At 43.6% G+C, this 14,222-nt stretch overlaps 1 protein-coding gene across 2 annotated transcripts in view; it reads right to left on the reverse strand.

Moving 5' to 3' along the window:
- Window positions 1–316: 316 nt before the first annotated feature.
- The window catches only part of PRR16 (proline rich 16), a 287,865-nt gene continuing 273,959 nt past the window's right edge, over window positions 317–14,222 (reverse strand). For both annotated transcript variants that reach the window (XM_019555343.1, XM_019555344.1), the window contains exon 3: window positions 317–2,118. The gene's annotated coding sequence lies outside the window, so the exon portion shown is untranslated. The remainder of the gene's footprint in view (window positions 2,119–14,222) is intronic.

A 14,222-nucleotide genomic window follows, 5' to 3' on the forward strand; every position in this document is an offset into this window, starting at 1 on the left:
CAGTAACTCGTTTCAGCAGTTCTGTCATTTCATCCCTCAAAAACTAGATTGCACATACACATTCACAGTTCATAAGAACATAGCAGTACATTATTAAGCCATCTCCCCATTTCAGGTGTATAATTATATTAGAACTAATTTTTTGAAAGACACTTTTCCTTTACCAAACATGTAATTAGCATGTCCCATAGAAGAGCAAAGGGAATGAAGAAAGCCTACTTATTTTTATAAATAAGCCATGTCTGGCTGGATAAAGTTAAGATAATTCAATGTCACGTGATTCACTTTTTCTCTTAAAATTACACAGAGGCATAAGGACTATGAAAAAAGGAAAAAATATATTTTTATTCAAAACAGCTCTAGCATCAAAGTGTTCAATGACTTGATAACAAAATACTGCATTGCATGGATACAATGTCTGGTCCTACTTGCAAAGTAAGGATTGTATAAATTGTTGTAATGAGCACACTACATTACCCCTTAGGTTTCCAAATTGTTCCTGACCAAATAGTGGCATCTTTAACGGCCCAGTATGAAAGAACAGTGGTTCCTGAATGAAGTGAGTTACTTGTCAAAGTGTCTTTGTGTAATTTAAGGAAACCATCAATATCAGACAACATTTAGATTTTGTTCTTTCCATTCGTTACCACCTGAATCTTTCTTTGTTACAATACCATCTCAATAGAAAAACCTTGACCATTATATATCTCTATATCCCATCACATGAATATCAAAATAACCTATGTTCTGAAACTAAGAGTTAAAATACTTCCTCTTCTTGTCCTTCATACATATCTGCCAGTATAAATATACTTTATAATTTTACAAATTACAGTATTTGTATTAAAGCTTTCAGTCTGCAAATCGTTACGATTTAACATGGCAAAACAGTTGTGTTTTGGTTCTATCCTTAAATTGTTTTTGGGGGTAATGAAAACCAGCCAAAATAAGTGACTGAAAATAATACAAACAACACATTTATTTAGAAAAATAAACTGAAAATGCTGTTTGTCTTTTACATTTCTTCATGAAGCATAGATAAATGGCTATAAAAACTTTTATGTCAAATACATATTACAAATGACCTTTTTTCTTTCATAGTAATTGGGAGGATCCTGTCAACATTCAACAGGAACATTTGGGGTATATAGTTCAATACGTTCAATTTCTTGGCTGTTACTATGATATAAAATGAATTTCATAAAAAAATATTAGATCCCTTTTTAAATCCACTTTATCATGTTGATGCTTTTCTCATATTTTTTTAAACTTAAGAAAGGACCACATTCCTTTAGGGAATGATCCTCACCATAAAGAGAGAGCAATTGTTTTCTTCAGTTTTTATTTTTTAATTCCTTTTGGAGCCCCTGCAAGACGTAGCTTGTTGTGGTCAAAAATCTCATGGGGCCATCTGTGCAAATGATGGCGCACATCATTACCCTGAATGGAAGTGACAGTGCAAATACGAGAAGTGCATTGAGATGCAATCTGTAACAACTGAACTGTTTCTTCAGATTTGGGCAGAGGACTGGAGACAATATCCTTCTAAGCATTTAGCATCACTGGCGCTCTGTTCTTCTATGGCTTCGAATATGTACATGGGATGATGGAGGTCTTCTTTCCCCATAAAAACCAACATTCCTATATTGTAGTAAATGCATTGCTTCGCCTGCAATCACTTAAGCGCTTTATGTTTCCTTTTGGCTACATATTGAAATATTTTTTGGATGCTGGCTAGACCCCATGATCCATTTTCTGGTTGTTACTCTAATTCTTCATTATTGAACTTCTCAGGTGTCAGGCTTAGAGACAGCTGTTCCCAAAATGGGACATGGTATTTTAAGCCTTTTGACTTTTCATTCTGACTGAACTGGAATTTAAGGCTGTGGCTTTTGTCAGGGCTCAGCTCTTAGCTGTCAGATCTGAGGCAGAAGATTTGATGTGGATTACACCAGTGGTTAGTTGTGCTCTGACTCCAAGGGCTTCCATGCTCAAAGAAGGGTCAGGTTCCTGGTTACTTTCAGATCTGGCCTGCAAGAAGTCACAATGATGGATCTGACATGAGAGAAATTAACTGATGTGCCTTCAAATGTAGATATTCAATCTAGCCTGAAGGAGCTGTCAAAGGAGAAAAAGAAAAGAAGAACCAGTTATAATGAGGTAACTTTAGACAAGGAAAGCTGACAGGGAAACAAGGAACAATCACCATAGGATTGTATCATAGAAAATTACGGTTGGAAGGGACCTCAGGATGTCATCTAGTCCGGTGTTTCCCAACCTTTTCCAGCCCAAGGCACACTTACAGTGATAAATTTTTTCTGCGGCATACCAGTTAAGGCATTCCCCATCCTCATACCTTCTGTATCTCATTGCCGTGGCAAAATTTCACAGCACACCTGTTCATTTCTGATGGCACACTTTTGTGCTGTGGCACAGTGGTCGGGAAACACTGATCTAATACAGCCCCCTATGCAAAGCAGGACCACCCCCAAGTAGACCATTCGAGCCAAATCTTAGTCCAGTTGGGCCTCAAAAACCCCCAAGGATGAAGTTTCCACAACCCCTCTAGGTAACTCCAATACTTTACCACCCTCCCAGTGAGGAAGTTTTTCCTAATATCTAACCTACACTTTCCTTGCTGCAACTTGAGACCACTGCTCCTTGTTGTCATCTACCACCAAGAAGAACAGTCTAGTTCCATCCTCTGTGTAACCCTCTTCAGGTAGTTAAAGGCTGCTATGAAATCCCCCCTCTGTCTTCTCTTCTGCAGACTAAATGAACCCAGTTCCTTCAGCCTCTCCACAGAAGTTATGTGCCCCTACAGCCCCTTAACCATTTCCACTGCCTTCAGCTGGACTCTCTCCAATTTGTCCACATCCTTTCTATGGCAGGGTGGGGGTAAGAGGGGAGTACTCTGGACACAGTACTCCAGATGTGACTATCGCATTTCTGTGGAAGCAAAGAGTTCGCATAATTCCAAAATCTTAAGCTTCACTGACATTTGATGATTGAATTTCTTTACTAATACAGGATCAGATGCTTAGCTGATATAAACAGGCATAGGGCTCTGGAGATCAGTGTAACCACATGAGGTTGCACCAGCTGAGTTTCTGATGAATACTATTTTGGGTGCTAGAACATATTTTAGGGGACTGTAAAGAGATGATGCTAGAATAGTTTACAAATCTAAAAGAATATCCTCGGGAGTTTGTATTCAGTAAAAGTGTATATGAAATTATTTCCCTTAGTACTGACAATTAAACAGGTGTTCCTAAGATCCTTCTTGGGGAAAATGAAATAAATATAAAAATATAAAAATTAAAAATTAGTAAATATTTGAAAATTCTTCCAAGAAGTCAAACTTAATTTAGACAGGAGTCTTCCATTCAAATCCCTGTTCCAAATAAGGCAGAGAGTAGATGTTAAACAGTTTTCTAATCAATAGACTACACAGTATTCTTCCACAAACACTCTGTTGTTGTTCATCATGTGGAAAACGCTTAGCCACCAAGACACAGAGGGAGAGAGAGAGAGGAGAGAGAGAGAGAATGATTTTCTCAGTCAGTGATTAGGGCACTCGCTCAGGAAATGGAACATCTTGATTTTGCAGTGATGTTTAATTATGTATACACAGTGGAAGAGTCAATGGGAGAGATTGCAAGAACCTCAGAATACCAGGCTGCATAGTGATTAGGGAAATCTCCTGGGAGAGGAGAAATGTGAACTCAAATTCCCTTAGTCAAAGGAGAGAATTCACCTTGAAGGGTCATCTTCATCCAGCCTAACTGTTCTAAACTCAGCCATCGAGAAAAAAGAGCAAAAAATAATTATTCTCCTTATAATAAATGTTTTATTGTTAATTTTTTAATTTTTTTGGAAGTAAAATGTTTTGTGGTTGAATGAAATTTTGAGGGAGAATTAAGTTAGTCTGAAACAACAGCAACAAAAATTTTTTTAAATGATTTTATCTGAATGGGGGGGTTGTTTGGGGGTTCTTTCAATATTTTGTTTTGTTACTGCACCAGAAAATCAATTATTTGCAGAGCCCTAACTGTTTTACCAGAATGTAACAGTGACCTGTGTAGTCCAGTATCCAAACTCTGACAGAAATACTGCATTGAACAATTTTACCAGAGCTTGATTCTGGAGTAAATTTCTTCATAATTTCAGCTATTCAGGGTATGGTTTATATCCTGAATAATAAAAAAAAGACAACTATCCCATACAGTGCATCAGAATTATATTCCATAACTGTTCCTGTATCCCTGGAAACATTCAACTCATTCATCCCTTTAACGTGTGTGCTCAGATATGCAATGTCTAATAAATTATACAAGTTGAAAATGCCTTTTGGGAAAAAAGCAGTGGGGGAGGGGAGGGAGAGAGAAATCAAAATGGTGGCAGTGCATCTGATTTATGCTGCATTCTGGTATAGTAAGAGTTTAACTAATTAAATGGAAAAATAATATAACACTATCAGTACAGTTTGCCAGAATGAAGTTCCTCCTTAAAATTTATTTTCAGCAACCATTAGAAGTGAAATCAAAATTGTTGGGGGGGTTTTGGTGATGAAGTTAATATATATCCAAATTTGTATCAATATGAAACATAAAAATAAAAGCCCCAAAGTGTTTTCTCAGCATTATTTCTAATAATACACTTTCTATTGAGTGCACAGCTGAGTATCTCTCTGTCCACCCATCCACCCTCATAGAAGAGACCAATATCTGTACAATTTTAACTGATATTCTCCATACAGCACAAAAAGTGTCATTTGCATAATAATGTCATATGGGATACACGGGCCAGGGCCAGTCATGGAGTCGTGCGTGGCCTGTCTAGGGGGATGGAGGGTAAGGGGCACAGCTCCTTGCCACTGTGCACAGCTCGAGGGGGGGCATGTGCCCCCCAGATTTGTACATAGGGCAGAGGCAGGCTGCCCACTGTGGGCTAAGGCTCTGCACCATCCTGCCCTTGCCCTACGAGCCACATGATGCCACATTGTTCCTACCACCACCAGGCAGGTAGGGGACACATGGCCAGCGTGAGGCTCCTGAGGAAAAGGCAGCAGGGCACACAGCCCCAGCCCACAGAGGTCAGCCCACCTCCAGCCCATGCACAAATCTAGGTGTAAAGGGGAACATGCTCCCCATGCCTTCTCCCACCCCTTCCCCTGCACAGACTTACTGGTTGGGCACTGCTGTATACACAGCTGGGCTGCATTCCTGTAGAGTTACTGTATTTTCAATTTCAAAAAAGAGGACACCTGTTGAGGGGGTCATACGATTGTGGGGGGGCAGCGATATGCCCATGCCCTATCCCTGTCCCCCACTCCCAAGCTACAGCTCCCCAGCCCTGCTGCTGTCCCTCACTCCTGACCCACCTCACCCCACCCCACATCCTGCCAGGGTGTCTTTAAATTTTGTTTTGGTTACTGCACCAGAAAATCAATTATTTGCAGAGCTGGAACTGTTTTACCAGAATGTAACAGTGACTTGTGTAGTCCAGTATCCAAACTTTTCCCACTCCTCAAGCTCCAGACCCCCCTGCAAGCCACCCACACATACCCACCCACAGCCTCCCACACCTTTACAAATCCCCCCATACACACCCCACCCCCAGCTATACAGAGTACCTGCATAATTTTGAGTTTTCAGCTGTGTGATTAAAATCTCGATTAATTGTGACTAATTTTTTTAATTGTGCAGCTAATTGTGATCAAATCTTTAAATCATTTGACAGCCTGTAGTATCAAATTTAAATTATTAACATTGTGAAGGGGAGCACTCAGCTACTAGGAATATGCAATATAAAGCTGCATAAGTAATCTACTTTCATTACTGTGAAGGAGGAGAGTAAGTGGGGGAGCAACAAGGGAGAGCGGAGAGAGCCGCTTCCAGAGCTGTTGCCTTATTAGGATCAAAGCACCAAGAAAAGCAGGGAGGGGCAGGATCCAAGCTCCAAGGAAAAAAGAGAGCAGCATGACCCAAGGTCCGGGAAGAGAAGGAGAAAAAAAAAAAAGAGAAGAGAAGATAATGAAGAAAGAACCATAGGAGGATCCGTGGAGAGAGCAGCAGTATTCACTGCTGGAGCGAGAAGAAATGGAGAGAGGGGCGTATCCCTGGGAGGACTCCAAGAGATTCGGGACATCCATCAACAATAGTAAAAAGAAGAAAAAAAAAGGATTTTTGTTATAAACTCTCCATTGGTATTAATGACTGGTCTGGTTGGTCACCAAGAGGGTTTGAGACCACTAGTTAAAGAGGAAGCTGATTGGTGGCACTGATAGCAATAAAGATAAACAGATTACAGGCAGGGAGATCTGAAGAGATAAGATCTCCCTTAAAATTGAGAGACATTGAACCAAATGAAAGAAAAGTAAGAAGATCCTAGTGGAGAGTCAGTTCATTAATGTTAAGTTCAGTTCATTTGTGTGTTAACTGTTACAAAGTAGAATCATTTTGGATAAGAAGAGTTACATCCTCTGATGGTGTGTGGAATTTAAATACGAGTTGTAAAAAAGGAAAATAAAGAAAAAAATTAATGCTTTTGAACAGACTGTTGTTGGATATCTAACTTTGAGTCCAGTCGTGTATACAAATAAGCAGATAGGCTGATATATATATTTTGCGTGTAAGCCGTGCCCCATTAAAAGGTCATAATAAGAACAAGCTAAAGGAAAATAACCCTCCTGACTAATAATATCTAAAAGTAATATTAATAATAATAACATCAAAGACATGGCAGGAGGGAAAGTAGAGGGTATATTCATGAAGTAACAGCAAGCACAGACAAAATCACCATAAGTAAAGACACTACAATTACCCTCTTCTGAGTAGGGATTTGGGTTTTCTGTTTCCCATGGAAAAATGGAGAAAACCATGGATTCCCTGTTTTTAGCGGAGAAAACACAGATTTCTCTTTTTAGCAGAGAAATCTGTGGATTCCCCACTTTTGCAAAGTGCTGGCATAGCTCCAGCCTTCAGGAGTCAATTGCAAAAAGGGTGGGGAACCCCCAGCCCTGCCCGGAGGGGGAAGGTGGAGCCTGAAGGGGAAGGCAGCCAAGGCTGGGCTTAGGTTTACACTCACCCTTCACCCCTGGAGCACAGAGGTAAGTGGGGCTGTGGGGCAGGGATGGGGAAGATGGTTTGGGGGCTGAGGGAGCAGAGGGTGCTGCCAGCCCCAGGTGGCACATCACAGCTGGGAGCAGGGCCACCTGGGGCTGAGGTCAAGGGTGTCCCTCTGTGGGGAAGCTTTGCAGGCAAGTGATGCTGGGCACAGCGTGGTCATAACTTTATATGATAATGTTGACATGTCTGTGCTTTGTAGTGGTCCCCTATGGCAGACATTTTTTTTTTATAGCAGAGTTAACAATAGAATTTAAACAAAATTAAATGTTAATCGTTTCAAAATCTTTCTGTTGTTTTGGTTCCATTTTTCTCCTGGTCACCACTTTTTAGAATACTGTGTTTTAATTTTGAATCATTTGGCAGTAGCTTTTTCCACAGGAAATTCTGGTCCTAGGTTTCCACCCAGTAAAGAATCAAGGTTTCATTATATTATCAATTTGAATAATCCTAGTCTTTATTCAAAACAGTTTCTACTACAGTTTTGAAATGTTATAAAATGCTATCCAAATATTCAAATAGCTGAAATATTTTTCTGAAAATATTGCCTTGAGTACTGTAATGTTTGCTTGTCATTTCCAAGCATTTACTTGACACCTACAATTCGGCTGAGCTACAATCTTATTGATCTTATTTTATCACTCCTAATACATTATGACATTATGCAGAGTCCTATGTTACTACAGCACTGATGACTGTGTAGGTTTTTCTGAAAATTCAGGCACTCCACCCAAACTATTTTCAGTTCAGTCTACTCTGAGAATCTCCACAGAGAATGCTGAAAAAAAGATTAGTAGAATAAAATATTGATCTCCAATTATAGTTTATGTTTATTTTTTTGCAAGTTTATTGTCTAAATATTAACATTTGTGCACCAAAAAGAGGCCTCATAAGGATTTGAACTGTTAAGTGTACATGGTCAGTATAATATATAACACTAATAATACCGTCTTGCTTTTGCTGTCTCAGGTCTTCTATCATTTTACTGTATGTTGTGTCCTTACTTCAAATTTCTTTATGCTCTGTACAGCAGCTATCACACACTGAATACAATATAAATAGATAGTAATACAATGAACATTGTTAATTTAAGAAATGTTGATACAAATGTTATAATGTTTTTTAGGGCTGTGCGAAGTTTCAGTCACTGATTCAATTCAACAGAAATTCAGCCTGATTCGGTGGCTGAATCTCCAAATCCAAATCAAATCAGGAGACCCTTTAATCTCTCCAAATTGAATTGGAACCCTCCAAATAGATTCTGAAACATTTGATGATTCAGACAGTGTTAAATGTTTTTTCTACATACATAAAGGTACCAGGCGGCTCGTGAATGCTGAGATGGCGAGTTGGATGGAACATCCCATAGGAGCATGTGTGGCTCCCCAGTGCACTCAGCAGCAGACCTGGAAATGGACCAGAAACACTTCCTGTCCAATTCTGGGTCCTCCAGGGAGCATGCTGGTGCCTCCTGGGTCTGGGGGGGCACCTGAGGTCCCCCATGGCCAATTGCTAAGCTGGGGGTTATGGGGGGGGGCGTTGCGTTTGGCAGTGGACCCAGTAGTGGACCAAAAGTACTTACGCTCCACTTCTGGGTTTGCCGCCAAGTAGGCGGGGCGCCCCCATGTTTTCCTTTGGGAATCTCCATCTGCTCCACCATCACAGCATTCACAAGTCATACCTAGTACCTTGAGGTATGTAGGAAAAACATTTAAAGCCAAGTCTATGGCCAAATTGCTGATTCTGCAAATCAGCACTGAATTGTTAGATTCGGATTCAGCTGAATCGAGTTGGGGACAGTGATCCAAATCAACTAATCAAATCACTGTCCCCAGTTTGGGCCAAATCTGAATTCAAATTGAATACAGCCTATTTTGCACACCCCTAGTGATTTTCTCTGTGTACACTACAGAATGGCACAAGTGACAGAGGGAAGTAGAGAACTGATTTCTCATATGACTGACAACTAGGGGTGCACCAATGAAGATTTTCTTGGCAGATACTGATAGCCAATTATTAACCGGCTATATAGGGCAATTCTGATCCAACAGCCAATTTACAGGAATGCAGCTGGGTAGCATGGAGAGCAGCACCCTGCAGGTAAGTCTGTAGAGGGGAAGGTGTGTGAAGGACGGAAGTAGCATGGGTGGGAAGATTCATCCAGGACACTGAATGGGGCAGGGAGCAAGACAGAGCCGTGGGCAGCTTGTCCAGGGGATCAGCATCCTCACATTTAAAAATTGCAGCAGGGGCACTTGAACTTAAATTCATCGAATGAGCTTTAGTTCAAGTGCCACTGCCATCATTTTTAAGTGCAGGGATGCTTTTAACCAGACCTGAGCTGTGCAAAGGGCAGGTGCGGGCTGCCTTCTGTGGGCTCAGGGCTCTTCACCCTGGTGCCTTTGCCCCATGGGTCCCATGTCAGGGACACACCCCCTACCCACCCAGCAGGAGACACAATTTGCTGCCTCCCACTGCTGCTGGGTAGGCAGCGGACAAGGGGGCATGCAACCAGTGTGGGCTCCTGAGGGAAAGGCAGCAGAGTAGAGCACCCTGAGATCTCAGTGAGCAGCCTGCATCCACCTCATGCACAAATCTGGCCCCTCCCTGCCTCCCCTGTGGGGTGTGCACAGCAGCAGGGAGCCTCCTCCCCACCCCTCCTGTGTCCCCCAGACAAGCTGCCTGTGGCTCCATCCCACTCTCTGTCCCAGGTCCCATTCACCATCTTGGCTAGGCAGCACCCCCAGCTCCATCCACTGCCCCACTCCCTCCCTTACCATGGGGGGGGGCTCATTCTGCCCCCCCCACACCCCTTCCCTCCTCCATGCCTCTTCCCTTCCACAGACTTACCTTCAGGGCACTGCTCCCCACACTGCCTGGCTGCTTTCCTGGCCATGTGCATGCATGTGCCTGTATGCATGCATGCAATGTCCAGGGGCTCCGGCCACAAGGCATATTATATTTATCAATGGCTAAAACAATCCAAAGGCTGGATAACTTCAATTTCCTTTTATAGGTGACCATCCAATATGCAACCTATATATTGGTGCACCTCTACTGACAACATCACTGGTTCCAAAAAACTGAAGTTCACAGCAAGCAAAAGTTTTCAGGTGAAATCTTGGCCCACTGGAACCAATAGAAGCTTTGCTATTTATATAAATGGGAACAAGATTACATCGACCCTCTGTCTTCTCAGTGGCTAGCCTGAGGAAAATGAGGCAAATGCAATCTTAGAATGTATCAGCCGAGGTATTTTCAATAGAGATAAAGGAGTTATTTTATATCACTGTCCAAAGTTATCAATAAGAACTGATCTGAAATACTGTGTGCAAACCTGTGTAAAAAAAAATTGATTTAAACTATAACAGATACAGAGAAAGGGGAAGACTAAAGATGTGTGAAAGTATTCAAGTGAACCATTGGAAGTTTACTAGTTTAGTTTGAGTGGCTAGAAACCCTGACAGCAGACCACAGTAAAAGTGTTAAAGGGCGCAGTTGAGTCCCAGGCTCCTGGGTGCCCAGGCTGCTGATGGAATGTTGCCAGAGGTCCCCAAGTGTATGCATATCCCAATGTGCTTTTCAGGCTCCCTGTCTGTCTGGAGGGCACAGGTTATGGCTGATTGGCTGGCCACCCCAGCAGGCAATGTTCCCCTTTCAGGCAACCTGCAAAACCTCTAAGTCACCCGGCTTTGAGACACCAGATCAAGGACATGTTGGCTGTCTTTTCAAGCCTGTCAGTTTCTCCTCCAGCAGCCTACAATGGACCTGTATCCATCTGGCACCAGCTGACAGACCATGTTCCAGCACAGGTTGGGGTCAGGTGCTAGCAGGTTGAGGTTAAACACTGGTGGGTTGGGTACTGGCAGGCTGGGGTTGGGTGATAGCAGGCTGAGTAGGATGCTGGGGGGTTGGGTGCTGCTGTAGCAGGAAGTGGGGGATCCACTCCAGGCAGAGGCCAGGTACAGCCAGTCTGCATCAACAGGATAGAGTTTAGGGTTGGGTTCTATTCCCAGCAGGGGCCTGTCTATGGTGTTTGGGGGGGCAGGGGTTGGTAGCTCTGCTCCATACCCAAATAATATTTACAGGCTCCTGCTGGGAATGGAGCCCACAGACTCTCCACTAATACATACCAGCCTTTCAGATAGGGTCTTGGTTCAGCAAGAGGGTTGGGGGAACTCCAGGAATGGTGGGAATAGGGCTGGGTTGTCATCTATTCTTGGCAGAGGTTATGTTTATGTTGTCTGGGTATGGGAAGAGTGAGGTTTTGCAGCTGTGGTGGTAAAGTTTCCATCTGCAATGCTACTCAGGTTGCCAGTACCCCAGATCTCACCAGGGCACTGCCTGGTGCTTCAGGAAGCCTGGCCATGGTGGTGGGGCTTTGCCCACAGTGCTTCTGGGGCTGCCATCACCCCAGCTCTCCACTGAGGGATTCCTAGCATGGGAGGCCTTGCCACCATGCCCAGAGCCCCAGATTTCTGGCCGCAGTAGCACAGTTGCATGCACACACATTCAGACATATAAACACACTATTCCTCCAGGGTCCACCTCACACACATGTATACATATTCTTCATCCCTGCAGGGACCCGGCCCAGGTCTGGGTGCAGGGGTGGGGCCAGTTTGGGTGCTGGTGAGTGGGCTTTTCATACCTGTGCAGAATGACAGGGATGACAGCTTCACGGGCCTGGCACTGTGGAGAAGGGCTGGGCTTTCCTAGTCCCTTAACTGTGCAGGGTAATGTTTTACTGAATCTCAATCTTAATCTGCAGCAATAGGGTGCAGGCCAAGTCACAGATTCTCTCTGTGGGAGAGGTGGGGCAGCAAAGTGAAGTATGCTGGAGGACAGCATGGTGGTTTCTATCACAGAGATAAGTGTAAAAGTCTCTGTTTCTCCAGTAAAAATGCTATAGGAGGCTACTTCTACCTTGTCATTTCTACCAGACCCACCGTTTTTGATCTGGCAGAAACTGCTTCTGTTTGAATGCTTGCATACCTAGGGTTTCCACTGGCCAAAATGTAATGCTTGTACATACCCTAAAACAGTCTGCTTAATTTAACATAACAAAACAAAGGCTGAGAGAGGACTTGCTTGCTCTCAATAAATACATTTGGAAGGCAAATGGCGGAGAGGAAGAAGTGAAAAAACAATGTTGACACAAGGAACAAATGGGTATAAACTGACCAGGAAAAAAATAAGATGGGCATTACAAGATGGATCTAAACATAAAAGGAATGAAGTTCTGGAGCAATCTTCCAAAATAAATAGCAAGAGGAAAAAGGAAAAGAAAAGAAAAAAACAACCTAACTCATTTTAAGACTGAACTTTATAAATTTAGGAAAAAGATTGCATGAGGTGGTTGCTTGTGATAATGGGGAATTCAGTTCAGTAGCCTAAGAGATCCCTTCTAGGCCTGAGTTCCGATGGAGTTGTCCTTCCAGTGTTCAGTCAAAACACAATGGCAGGCCAAAACTGAAGCAGCTTGCAGGTGTGGCATTTGCTTATACGTACTTGTCTACTGCACTAGGGACTTCTGTCACGAGAGCTGCCAGATTGACATCTGTCACCTGCATTTAATTGGATTAATTTTCATTGTTGTAAGAATCGGTCAACATATACTTGCTTGCCATTGCAGTATTCTATGACTAAAAAGACCAGAAGATACTCTTAGAGTATGGGGTCACAGGAAGAGTTAAGGACACCTCCCCACCAAGACAGGTGACATACTCAAGGAGCACACAGGTACGTAACAGGTCCAGATAGTCTTGAAAATTGGGGGGTGGCACATGCAGCAATTCAAGGCCATAAGTGCCTCTATAAAATGCTCATAGTATGGGGAATAAGCAGGAGGAACTCACCCTCCAAACAGCCTGTTCAAACCTAGACACAGTAGGGCTCACAGAAACCTGGTGGGATTCATTCCACGACTGGGCAGTTAACATTAGGGGCTAGAGGCTTTACAGGCAAAATGGAACAGGAGGGAAAGGCAGAGGTGGGGCACTCTACGTCAAAGAGCAATACACATCCTCAATCAGCAGGATGGAGTCAGAGGAGAGTCAGGCTGAAGTGCCCTGGGTCAGGATACAGGGGGGTCATGGGGAAAGGGACTTAATGGTGGGGGTCTACTATAGACCTCCCAACCAAGGGGAAGAGCTGGACTGTGAATTTTTGGGTCAGCTTGCAGAGGCACTTAAAGCAAGGGATGTAGTTGTCATGGGAGATCTAAATTACCTGGACATCTGCTGGGAGGAGCAGTCAGCCAGGTCGTTCCTGGCTGAGATACAGGACCTCCACTTAACCCAGGAGGTGCACAGTCCTACCAGGGGGAATGCCCTACTGGACCTGGTCCTTGCCACAGGCGACGACCTTGTAAGAGGGCTGCAGGTCCTTGACCACCTGGGCGATAGCAATCATCGCTTGCTGGAATTCACCATCCAGCACAGGGTGCCAAGGGCCTGCAGCAAGGCAGTAGCCCTAGACTTCAAGAGTGCCAACTTCAAGATTAGTGGGAGAGGTGCTGGGGTCCTCGAGAGTAGGGGAACTGAGTTCCCAAGACAGTGGTCGTTCCTTAAGGAGACAATGCTCAGAGCCCAAGAGGTGACAATCCCAACAAGAAGAAAGGGGGGAAAGAATGCCCAAAAGCCCCCCTGGCTCACCAAGGGCATTTGTATATGCCTGATTGCCAAAAAGGAGGCATACACCCAGTGAAAGGGAGGGGCTATCACCAAAGAGGAGTATACCTCAGGTCTGTAGGGGGGCTGTTGGAAAAGCTAAGGCAGATATGGAGCTAGGGCTAGCATCAAGGATGAAAGATAATAAAAAGTCCTTTTTTAAATATATAGGGAGAAAGAAAAAGGTACCAGGTAATGTGGGACTCCTGCAGGATATGCTTGGCACCAGAGGAGAAAGCAGACCTTTTCAACAAATTCTTTGCCTCCATTTTCTTGTGCAGGGACTGGGACTCCCCAACCAGGATTCCAGATGGACTCAGGAGAAACTCCACCAGGCCTAAGAAGGACCAGGTTAGAGAGCTTTTGGAGGGGCTGGACATGTTCAAATCAGCAGGTCCAGATGCTCTCCACCCCAGGGTGTTGA

Source organism: Crocodylus porosus, unplaced genomic scaffold (genome assembly GCF_001723895.1).
Source record: "Crocodylus porosus isolate Cpor-Errol unplaced genomic scaffold, CroPor_comp1, whole genome shotgun sequence".
Classification (NCBI taxonomy): Eukaryota; Metazoa; Chordata; order Crocodylia; family Crocodylidae; genus Crocodylus; species Crocodylus porosus.